We start from the raw sequence: 12519 nt of genomic DNA, 5'->3' as shown, positions 1-12519 counted from the left end.
TCACTGTCAACACCAAGTTGCAACCTTGATCCTCACTTTCAAATTTCATACCGCTCACTACACCTAACAAGCCAGCATGCGATAGTACAAGAATTTCATCACAACTCCTGAACCACTAAAATGGTAAACATTTCCTCACATGGAAACTTTTTACTTAACTCAATCCAAGAGAACCATAGCAACACATGAGTGAATTCTCATAACCGTAGAATATGCAAATCTCTAAGTAGTGGTCTAAGCCACCATAGCCCTTCTGGGATCCGCCTACACATAACAGGCCCTAACAGTAGAATGCTTCTGAATAACATCGATTACGGCGGTCGACAAGCCTCACACGTACCATCACAAATCACTTGCATAACTTGATCATGTTGAAGGAACTGATCACTACTACCAATATGCCAATTCAACTATGGCCAACCAATCTATCTTCTTCCAATTTATACTTGATTGCCTTAGAAGTAATAATAACTCCATTCAACACATAACACACTCCATCCACTCATCCCGAGTGACCTTGAATCACAAGACCATGCTATCTCAAATCCCACGAACCATTTCATACCTGCCTTGTGCGCACATTCGCATCCTCAATCGGTATGCCCATTCTGAAAATCCCTCTATGAATCCGAAGTCTTTTCTCATTTTACTCCCAAATGCTACACTGCAAGTCGAAAATATCATGGAACACTCCGAGCCTCTTATCATAATCTCCTACAAAAGCTCAATTCTTAACCATACTTATAGGCTCGAAATCATTAGGCACCACACTTTAACTTTTGAATTCACTAGGACCATTGTTGAGAGCCACCCGCTCTGACTTGGACCCGAATATAATTAACTCCCTGAACCTTCTCGTACATGAATACCCTCTCGACGAGGCACCCAGCCGAATCACTTTCCTTGAAATGCCGCATATATACAAGGCATAAATCTTGATTCCTTCCCCAAGTCTGAACATGAGCCAATAAGGCCAACCATATCACACCTTTAACAATTCCTTTGCTCAAATCACCTCTTATATTCCTCTTCCTTAGCTGAAATAACCCATCGATACGCGAATAACCGATAATCTCATAAATAGGCGACCATGCAGTCAACCGTAGGCGGTAGGACTCTCCCATTTAGCTTGAAGCCACTATCACACACTCTAAAACCCACCAAGATTCAATCTCTTTTATTGACATGACCTTGCGCAATCAACCGCCAGATTCCTTGAAATCCTTCCCTTAGCACTTCATGAACACCTTGAATCCCCATTAATAACCCCATACTCGACCTCTTACCGGATGGCCAGTAAAATTCTTCGCAGAAGCTTTACCAACCACGCAACCGCTATCCTGCTCACAAGGGATAACCCACCTATGGAAATTACCCACTACGACATCAATAACCCATCCTGAGCCTGTGCTCATTCACCAGCTGCACAAGTCCATTCACTTCTCGTGGACATCGATTAAATGTGCGACAATATCCTTCCATACCAAGTCATGTTGCACCCTTCTTCATACCAAGCAACTCCCTTCTGCCATATCCAACTTCCCGCCACATAATAGCCAATACTTCACATTAAATCAGTAGCCCTAATCATTGCCCACTAACATTTCGAAATCATTCCAAACTTTCCTCAAGGGTGCGCAGTCATCCTTCCACAAAACCCACATGCAACTCTGCCACTCTCCCACTTTGGCGAAACTCACTCTTTTAATCAGCTACTCGACCCCCGCTTCTTATACCTGGCCTTCTAGAAATTTAACCATCGCCTTACACTTCCCACACGTCCTTCCTCGTCCTTTGCTGCTCAGCTAATGCCTTAGATCAAAGTCTAATTCGATAGCACTTGAACCAATAGAACGCTACTAACTTTTAAACCTTTTCGAAGATCATCTTTCTCGAGCCGTCAGCATTAGAAATACACATTAAATCCTGAACCACCACACCTCGTGATCTCTGGCAGCTGCTTCTCCAATACTATCTTACAATATCCTGCCCCTAAGGCAAATTGTTGAAGGTCTTAACACCGACGAACTTAGTACATTCAACAAGGACAATGGCACCTCATCACAGGTGAAAAATCCCCCACACTCGAAAATAACAAGCCTCGTTACTCCATCAACCCAAATCTAAACATCCTTAGCCCGATTGCCTTTCCCCCGCCGGGAATAAAATACTGAATCTCTAAATCATGCCCTAAGTAAACCTCCCTTCAAGTCGTTCATTGCCCTGACACGTAGACAAGCATCCTACCATTACATTAATACTGCACGACAACCATTCATAAGCAATCATAGAAATCTGCGCATAGACTCAAAGCTCTTAGGAATGCTGTTACTGAGCTGAAATGACAAGATATCCTTCCGCATGGCAACGACAATAGCCCAATCAACTATGCAGGGGAAACATCCTGTACCACATCGGTGGTACCATTAAAATTCTTCAATTCTTGATTTATAATAAGCGCTTCACATTGCATAAGATTGAGTAAGAAGGAAACAAGGGCACAAGCCTCAAGGAATCAAATCGCATGATGAGGAATCAAGAAGGGAAGTACTCCTAACAGCCCTGTAGCCTCTCAAAGATAAGTACAGACGTCTTCGTACCGATCTGCAAGACTCTACTAGACTCTCTCATGACTCATGAGACCTAACGAAACCTAGTGCTCTGATACAATGTTGTCACGACCCAAAATACACTAAGGGTCGTGATGGCGCCAGACACCGCTGTCAGGCAAACCAACCATAAATGCTTAATTTAATTCTTATCTTAAAAATTTTGAAAACTGAAATTTTTCTTCAATTCAGCTAGTAAAAGATAATCTTTGCAAAAAAATAAATAAAAGAATGTTTAGAAGTAAAAACAGAATACCCCATAATCATTCCAGAACTCGGTGTCACAAGTGCATGAGCAATTTCTAGGAAATAATGTAATACAACAACCGTCCGGAATATAATATTGGACAGAAAGTAAATACATTAATCTGAAAGAGACTCTGATAGCTGCGGGTCGTCTCGAGAAGTGAAGCTCACCTAAATCTCCGTATCAACCATGATGCTACGCCCACTAGGCCACTAGAGATGTGTGTGTCTGTGCAACAAAAATACATAGCAAGTGTAGTATGAGTACGAAAACAATGTGTACCCAATGAGTATACCGTCTAATCTCAAAGAAGTAGAGACGAGAGGTCGACTTCGACATTTACTAGTGGTCAAATAATAATATTTGTAAAGATGGGAGGAGATCATGGATTTTATAAAGCAATTATAAACTCATAAGGCCGGATAGCAGGTCAACAACTTCTCAAATAATAATGGATTTCCAAAGATTTACTTTTCATCATCTTTTATCAATTTATCTTTGGCCAGGAAAGGCCAATATCAACATTTATAAATCTCAAGCAAACAATACAAGCATGTGCATATCATGCCAATGTCGTACGACCCGATCCAACATAAATGTAAAATGTGCACTGCCGAGGGTCGAACGGCGCAAACCATAGATGCATCTATTACCCCGCCTGCGAATCATACATGCGACGCGGTCAACATAAATAAACAAATACCCCGCCCGCGAATCATACATGCGACACGGGCACACATAGATACACACATTCAAACAGCCAATTAAGAATTTATCGGGGAACGTTTATCCAAATAAAAAGCCAATTCTATTTTAATGATTTAAGAAAATGAAGTTTAATCCTTTTAGAAATTCATTTACCAATTCGATAGGATTTAAGCACTTCAACTATCAATAAGATTACAGATATTCCAAGTATAGCATGTTTTTGGGTCCTAGACTACCCGGACTTACACATAATAGTAGCTACGCACGGACTCTCGTCACCTAGTGCATATGTAGCTCCCACAAATAGAAGCACATAACCAATTATTTCACCTATGGGGACAATTCCCTCTTACAAGTTTAGAAAGAAGACTAACCTCGCTCTGAAGCTCCAAAACCGGCTTCCAAGCCCTTCCGACGACTCAAACTGAAGCTCCAATGCTCCAAAACTAGCCAAATAACGGGAAAACCAATGAAAATGTACCATAATACTCATAACAATTCAATTTATATAAAATACTAACTCCGCTCGAAAAGTTGACGAAATTGCCCTCGGGCCCACGTACCCGGATTCCGAAATTCTTGAAGATAAAGTTTACCCATAATCTCACAAACCCAAATATATAATTTGCTCTCAATTTCATGCCCAAAATCGTGGTCAAAATTCAAAAATATCAAATTTCTAGGTCTTCCTCAAAACCCCAAATTTCTAATAATTTCATTGACCAAATCCACATACAAACCTTGTATTTAGCTTGTAATGAGTAGGAACAACTTATCTTGACATAGATTGTAGACATGTGATTTTTGACCCTCCCCAAGATTTTACATCTTTTAGTATTTAAATACTTAGTTTAGGTCTAATATAGTTACTTTAACTAATTTTGACTCTTTTACATTATTTTTATCACAAAATTGAAAATACAAAAAATAGTTACATATTTGTCTATTCAATTCACGTATTAGATATCTTTAGAAGGATATATTACTTTGAACCTATTTTATTTTAATATAATCTTTGAAAATGCCAAAAAATAGTTTCAACTTTAATTTTTAGTTTTATTTTACATATAATAGTTTATTAAAATCAATTAAGAGTTTTTATATTTTGTAGGTATTTAAATTGAATTTATAACCTTTTCTTGGCCCAATTTTGTAAAATTTCCAAGCCCAATCTCCTTGGCCCAATTAACTTTTTCGTAACTCTTAACACATCAAAAAGAACCCTACACCTGAGAGAAAAAAACAGAGAGGGAGCAGCCATGAGAACAACCCCATGAGAGATCATCTTCTTCTTGAACACAAGACCTAAAAAATCGAGACCCTAAGGAGTGAGCTCTCTTCTTCTACACAACAACAGACCCTAGCCTCATCTTCATCAGAAACCCTAGTGCCTGATCACTCCATAGCCAGCGTCCACCCTTTCTTCTTCCACCCTACACACGACCAAAAACCAAACGACCACCCAAGCTTCAACACCCATCAAGACTAAAAAACAAAGGATCTGTTTCTTCCCCAATACCAAGGACCAACCTAATAGACCCTTGACTTCAAAAATACCAAACGAGCCGCTTCTTCATCTTCCATCTTCACAACTCCCAAACCTAAGACCTCGATTTTTTAGGAAGGAGCCGTTCTCTTTCATGGACACAAGACCAAAACCCTAGGGGAACATTCTTCTTCTTATGAACATCAGCGACAGAACTCGACGACCCCTCTCAGCCGCTAACTCCAAAACGAACTCCATCAAAGACCATCTTCTCCACGCCACAAGCAGCCATCCAGCCGTTACCCTCACCAAAAACAACACCGTAAACTTCATCTTCAAGAACAAACAAGACAACCCCATCTCCTAGTGGAAAAGGCCCGATCTCCAAAAGCTTCGGCTGTTCATGCTTCTTCATCTTCAACCGTAGAAGCTCCAGGAACCTAGAGAAGACTAAAAGAGAGACACGACCAAGAAGCAATCGGCACCCCACCCCTACCCCTATTCTCTAAGACCTTAGAACCTAGTATACACAAAAAAGGCAGCCTTCGATCTTCTTCTCCAAGACTCAAAGTTTCTGGTGAAAACGATGAGCTATTGATCTTAAGAAATTTTTCACTGTTAACTTCGAAAATAAAAAAAACAAAACACAAACACTTTAGCTTCTTTCTCCGTGATTCTGGCTCCCAACTATGGAGTTTGATTGAGCGAAGTTTTTTTGAGAGCCCAGGTTTCCGTTCGAGGTGTCAATTTTGAATTCGCGATTTCTGCCCGTCTCTCATCGTTGTTCTCTCAGTTGAATCTGTGGAGCCAAACTTTCTGTATTTTACGGTTTTTAATCTATTAAAAGAACTTCAACAGGTCCCTCTAAACTTCCCTCTCTTATTTTGTATGATCTCTCTTTTTGCCATGTTATTTGCGTATGATGATGAATTCTCCATGATACATGTCCGTGGAAGCAGTTTTATATCGTTGCAATTTGGGGCTAGGAATCCTAGATTCACTTAGTTGTAATTACTTTTTTTTTTGTGGAAAATGGTGTTGATTTTGGTGTTCATTGGTTTATGATGCAATCTTCATTTGAACTAAGCTTGAGGTTTCACCTTAAAGGGAATAATCAGTTTCTTTTATAGTCACATACTTAAATTAGTAGTATTAATATTTAGTGTTAGTATTCTGCATCTTTCCTTTTAAAACTAGAACTTAAGCTTTCAATATATCAGTGGGGGATTTTCCAACTTTGGGTTGAGTATGAATTGTTAATGTTTATTAGATTTATTTGGAGAATTGATGTTTATTAGTTAAACTTTTTTTGGTATTAAAAATACGGTAGAATGGCATCCTAATATGATTTGTTTAAATTTCTTTAAATCTTTTAGTGCTTTAGTCCATTTCTTGTCCCCATGTAGATAAGTTAATATGTCTCTTATTGACTTAGTTTGTTGAATAAATATGCCAAAGTAAGTTGGTTTTGATTTGAGTTGAAAGAGCGTTAAGGAATCTTACAGCTCAGTTGTGGCATAGTTGGTTTAAAATTGACTTGGGATTGGGGCTTAAATATTAAAAAATAACGGAAAGAAATATCCTTGTTGCGCGTGTTTTATTTTATTTAATTGGCCCGCTTGTAGCATGTTTAGGCCGACTACTTTGGTAGGCAATATTAGGACACTTTATTAGTTTTCGAGGCGAAAGGTCGTTCCTTTAGTTTATTATCTGGGGAATGCCCTGCGAAATTTGTAGATATTTTTATCCGGGGTATGCCCCGAAGCATTTGTATTTGGAAGCCGAAAGTAGAACTTGTAGTATTTTTATTTTATTTTTCATTTCTCTTTTATTAGGTAGGGACGACCTCGAGCCTCTTGTGTGTTTATTTCAGTTTGTGTGTTTTGCCTCAATTTGAATATTTAAAAAGCCAACTAGATCGAGTACTCAACCGTGACTTTCACGGGACTCGGGGAATGCCTAACACCTTCTCCTCGAGTTAAATGAACCCCCTTATCCGATTCTCTGGTGCAGCCTTAGTTTCAGAGTCTCAAGTGTTTTAAAAGGGAAAAATTATTTTTAGAAAAACGGTGACCTGACACACCGAAATCAATGTCAGGTGGCGACTCTGAGTTAATCCTTTTGAACACAAATTTTGTCACATCCTAATTGAAAACCCTTTTCAAGCTTTAAAAAAATCTTTTTATTAATTTAAGAGGGTTTAGTGAAGTTTGTAAAAAAAAGGGGTGTGACATCTCTGGCGACTCTGCTGGGGACATGCGGATTCGAGCTAGTACTTGATTTTGTTAGCTTTTAGAATATTTGGTTGAGGTTTTTATTTTTTTCGTTAGCTTTACTTAATTTTTATTAGGTTTTTATATTTTGTTATTTGCTAGTTATTTATGTATTTACAGTTTTTGCTTTATGTGTTTACTGCTTTATAACTGTCATCATATGTATTACCCGGTCAATTCTTTCGACAACAAGTCTCGGAGTACGCGTCAAACAAAATTCCCAATTTATAGCTGTGAGCACGTGAGTTTTGCCCTAAGCCAATTATTCCCAAAAATTCAAAGAAAATGGTTTTTCTTTATTTTTACAATTTTTGTGCATTTTGGTGCCATTTTCTGATAATTGTTGCATTTTATTTGCGCATGTTAATTTTTATAAAATACAAAAATATGCATTTTCGCATTTAGGTTTAGTTTTATATTTTAGTATCAATTAAGGGTTAATTTGTTTAGAACAAAACATGAAAAATCACAAAATTAGTTCACTTTTGCATTCTAATGACTTTTATTGTGAATTTGTCATGAAATAGTTTTTTAAAACAATTTTAGGAATTAATTAGTCTTTATTTTGAAATAATTAGGATTTCATGTTGGTATTACATCTTTATAAAAATTAGAAAAAATTATAAAAATTTAAAAAATGAGAAAAAGGAAATAAAAGAGAAAAGAAAATAAGAGTAGGAAAGTGGTCTTAATAAAGACCCAAATTTGGGCCAATTCATTGATAATTTTCAGGCCCAAACGCCCTTAGACCATTCCAACCAGATCCAGGCCCAATGCTGCAATACCCGGCCTACCCCTATCCTAACCCAAACGACGTCGTTTTGTAAGCGATACGATCCTGACCGTTCATCTGCCTTGTATCAACGGTTCAGAGTCCATATAACTTTTGAATAAAAGTGTCTGAAGGACACTCACAAACCCTAGAGACAGATGCCTCCTTCCTCGTACAGCCTTGAGCTCGCCAGAATCCTCGCCGGCGGGAAACGCCATTTATGCCATCGACCACCAAAATAACATCACGAGACCTCCTCTTCCCCCTCGTCATGAATCCACCATCCGTTTCCTTCAAATCTATCCCTAGATCATCGAATCTTTGATCAAAGGTTTCCGGCCAAAACTCAAAGTAACCAAATTACCATCAAATTTATACCTTGTGACCGCCGGAACCTACTCTACCCAATAACCATACCCGTTGGTCTCGAATCTTCCTAGATTGGTTCAAATATCAATTTTAAATTTTCTGGCCAAAAACCCTAACGCAAAATCTTTGTGACTTTGGACCGTAATATCCTTAACCATGTGTTTTCTTGTAAAAACACATGGTTAGGGATGCTACGTGTCAAAAATCTGGAAAGATTCGGACGGCAGTGGTTGGCCGGAGTTTTCCCTCCATCAGTGAGTTTCTTTGTTCATCGCTTTGTTCAGTTTTGTTTTGTGTTGATTAGTTTAGTTGAATGTCAATTAGTTTAATCCATAACCTTGTTTGTCGAACAATTAGTTAGGATTAGAAGTCATGGCCTCACGCTTTCTATTGTCTGTGGGTTTAGCTAATAAATTCGATTAGAATAGTTTGTGTATTTGTTTATTCTTCATATATTTCTATCAATATTGGGCATGGGCTTGTCAGTCGATTAGTTCAAACTCTGAATCAATCGGGGCTTCTTTGGTTGGTGGCTTCATGCTAAGTAGTTTGTTTTAATAATTGGATTGTTCGGAATTTTGTTTGATTTGGGGTAAATGTTTGAAGTTTTGTTTAAATCTCGGTTGTTTGAGCAGTATGGTTATAGCTGAAAACAAGATAGTAATTCTAGTTGGATGAAAGGGGTAGTTTCTTTAAGGACTGGTAATTTCAAAGCAGGAGTAAGGGTAATATAGGAATTGCCTAGCTAAAAGAGCATCCTAGAGGCTTCTAGAATGGGGTACAAGTGTAGATTTCAATAATTGTGATGCATTTACTTGTTTAGAAAGTCAAGAATAGAGGGACTAAACTGAAAATAAGGGAGGGACTAAAAAAGAAGGCCTAAAATCTGATCTACTCTCTCTTGTTGCCTATAAAAGGGCATGAAATGCCTTAGGGAAGGGGTCTTCTTCCTTCAGCTGAGAACCCCAAAATCCCCTCAAAAAAATAAAATAAAAATAAAAATTTAGACTAAGCTTCCCAGGTTAGTTTTGAATCTCAGATTAGAAATACTGGATCTGAAACTCCCGGTACATTCGAGAAAATATACAAATCACTGTTACATTGGTTTTGGGACTTAGTTTTGATCGATTTTCTTCTCCTTTGATTGTTAGAGTGCTCTGGACCATGCTGGTTTGTTATTAAGCATTTTGGATTGAATTAAACTGGGATTTATTGGAGTTTGACGGTTGCTGATGTCTATGGATGCCATTTGAGTTCGTTTGTTTGGCATTAATACTTTTTTGGTCAATTTCTCCTTCATGTTTGGTACTTGGGTTGCTGATTTGCTTGTTGGGTTGAAACTATTACTACGGTTCAATTATTTCTGCTGCCTGCTGCTGATCCTTCTTATTCCCCATTTGTTTCGTTACTTCCAGGTACTTATCTCTAGCATTGAGTGGTGTATGTGTTTACAAGCTGAATAAAACTGAATTGAAAAAGAGATTGAAGTGCAAGTATTGTGTTGTTACTTTAAGTCATACACTGTTTCCTTGGTGTTCATTTGGAATGATTAAATCTGTACTGGATATGTAATAATAGGACTGATGTTGTGGTTAATTTATGGGCTGTTAATTGGTTTAGGCAATGGGCAGTTGGAACTGGTCATTGATAATCCCTATCTCTTGTTAGATCATGTTATTAAATGTTGGTTTAAGCTCATATTCGAATTAATATGGTGTTGTTGACCCAGTCAATCAGTGAAGCAGATAGGTCCATTTGGATTGATTATTGTTAGATTATGAACGTATTTGTATAACAACTGTGATTTGTGCAAATAGTTGATAATAAAAATAGCAACAGTTTGTTTCTTAAAAGTCAGGAAGTAATTGAAGTGTGAAGCTGGTGGTTAGATTTAAATTTTGAAATGCATAAAAATGATAAGTTTGAGTCAATACACGAATCTCAGTTTAATATTAACGTTTCTGGTGCTAGAGTCGAAAATAGCCTTTTGTTTGGCAAGTTTGTTGTTCAAATTTGATACTGCACTTTCGTTATGTTCGTGTTATTTTACAATTCATATGGTAGTAAGCTAAATAAAAATAATTGTTCACTTGTGTTTTGATTGGTTAAAACCGAGATCCGAAGTGAGGTAATGCTAAAAATAGTGAGTTGGTGTTTTGGATCGATTAGGGTGAACGTCGTGTTGTTTCCGTCCAGGTTCGAACCTGGGCTCATTGGTATGTGTTTGCGTGAGAATTGGGCCTTCTTTGGCATTGGGACTGTTAGTGTCCATGTAAGCCCATATGTTGGGGACAGTCTTTCTTATAAAGAAAGTTACCGACGTATTAATCAATTATTATTTTCCGAGACAAAAAAAATAGTAGAAAATTATAGCCACTCTAGGATCGGCCTTTAAAACAAAATGAGACGAGCCTCTCTAGATAGATAAATAGATTGTGGGGCCCTCAATAAATAGTTATTAAAATACTTAGAATTCGGGAGGGCCGTTTAGTGAATTTCACGGCCTTCCCCAGAATATTATTACGTTAGAATCTTTAGGCGCGATTTTAATTAAATTACCTTCTTAAACCCGGATGCGCATTGATGCGACCCAAATCCAAATCTCGACGAAGTCGAAATGTGTTGACAACCATGGGTGCATTGATTGCGACGTGGTTCGAAACGCGTTTTCATGACGTCGCAATTCTTGTAAAATAAATAATGATAAAAAGCGGTTTACGAATAAAAGGCACATAAGCTAGCAGGTATTAAAATCAGATAAAATCAAATGCAATAGTTAAGCGACCGTGCTAGAACCACGGAACCAGGGAGTGCCTAACACCTTCTTCCGGGTTAACAGAATTCCTTACTCGGATTTCTGGTTCGCAGACTGTAACAGAGTCATATTTTTCCTCGGTTCGGGATTCAACCGGTGACTTGGGACACCATTAATCTCCCAAGTGGCAACTCTGAATATTAATAATTAAATCCTGTTCTGATTGTCCTTTAATTGGAAAAACTCCTTTACACCCTTTGCGGGTGTAGGTAGAAAAAGGAGGTGCGACAGCTCTGGAGACTCTGCTGGGGAAGCGTACCCAGAATCTCTGGTTCAGGGTTCAGAATTTGATCTTAGATAAATTGTTGTATTTGATTGTATCTGATTTTCCTACATGTTTTGTGCCTAATGTGTTAAATGATGCTTTTACCGCTTTGATATTATCTGAACACTATATAAACTATGCCGACACCCTTCTCTCTTCACCTCCGGGGATGTGCTTACTAGTTGATACTCCCTATTCTGTTAGTGTCATACCTTGAAATAAGAAAGAGGCCGGACAAGTTACGAAGCCGGATGGCCTTTTGGTTCCCGGTAAGTTGCCCCTCCTCGACTCGAGTTGTCCGCTCGGGTACACAGTCTAGAACACCGACCCAGGTTTTGAACATAGAATAACGTGACTTCATGCCGGATCCCTAGTAGGAACGCTTATTTGCATCACGTTGCATTTGACTTAGGGGACTCAACACAGGGGTTGGGTCCGTCTAGGACTAGCAACCTGAAATGAAAAGACCATCCTGATGCATTCTCTTGTGCTGTGCATTTATTTGTTCCGAACCTGCATGTTGACCGGTTTCTGAATCTCGAAAATGTTGGAAAATTGAGGGAAAAAAAAGAAAATAAAAATAAAAATAAAGAGAAATAGCAATTAGGGAGTTAATTGATTATCTTAGAAAAGCCCAATGCCCAAACACTGTCGAAACTCTGCCGAAATTTTGAGAAAATGAGAAAGGAAAATGCTTTATTTTTAATAGTCTGTTTTACTAAAAGCAAAAGAAAAAAAAAGTCTTTTATTTTGGAAAGTGTTTGTTGAAAAAGAAAAGAAAAAGTCTTTTATTCTTAGTTTGGAAAAATGGGTTGTTTATTGTTCGTTGAAAAAGAAATAAATGAAAATGAAAAAAAGTATTGTTTTAAAATAGTTCGGTTAATTCGCCCGAACTACGCAGGTTTGATTCTCACAGGGCGTGAGATACGTAGGCAACCCTCATCGGGTCCAACCTCCCCTTTGCAAAAATAACCA

This window comes from Nicotiana sylvestris, chromosome 5, assembly GCF_000393655.2.
Source record: "Nicotiana sylvestris chromosome 5, ASM39365v2, whole genome shotgun sequence".
Classification (NCBI taxonomy): Eukaryota; Viridiplantae; Streptophyta; class Magnoliopsida; order Solanales; family Solanaceae; genus Nicotiana; species Nicotiana sylvestris.
The sequence above is the reverse complement of the archived record's forward strand: the minus strand, read 5'-3'. Positions refer to the sequence as shown.